Source organism: Poecilia latipinna, unplaced genomic scaffold, assembly GCF_001443285.1.
Source record: "Poecilia latipinna isolate Pla-1442-1.1 unplaced genomic scaffold, P_latipinna-1.0 Scaffold6007, whole genome shotgun sequence".
Lineage (NCBI taxonomy): Eukaryota > Metazoa > Chordata > Actinopteri > Cyprinodontiformes > Poeciliidae > Poecilia > Poecilia latipinna.
The window spans coordinates 1-607 of record NW_015118623.1 but is presented as its reverse complement, the minus strand read 5'-3'; positions in this window follow the sequence as shown (position 1 = coordinate 607).

Below are 607 nucleotides of genomic sequence, written 5' to 3'. Positions count from 1 at the left end.
ATAATAATAATAAAACAAATGACTGTAGATCTTCTCTTAATCAAAGAGAAAAGGTTTGGAAGTGCTGCCTGTATTCATGTTTGTATCTTTTGTTTCCAACACAGAAAACAATGTTAGCGTGACAGAGAAAATGCAAGAACAAGAAAAGAAAAAGTTACTGAATAATGAAAGAGATCAACTCAAAGGAAAAAAAATAACTGGAAATCTGAGCTAAACAGTAAAATACTGAATACAGTGCTGCATGAAATCAGAATAATTTATGTTGCAGACTAAGTAGTGAGAACCTTCGTACTGACATAGAGGATATTTAATGTACAGTGAAAGAATTTAGATAAATAAAACTCATTGTAAAACAGCAACTGAACATGAACAAACGATTCTAGTTTGTAGATATTCTGATTATCAGAGTAACGAACAGAAGAGACAATTTAATCAATCAAAAGAAAAATATTGATGTTACTCAGTAGAAATGTATTAAATTCAGAAGAAAGCAGATCAGTTATGGAAATGATCAGTCATAACATTTGATAGAGTCTAAATATACATTTTATTTTACTATTTCATTCTCCTCCAGAGCAACATGTCTTCATTTACACTCAGTTTTAAT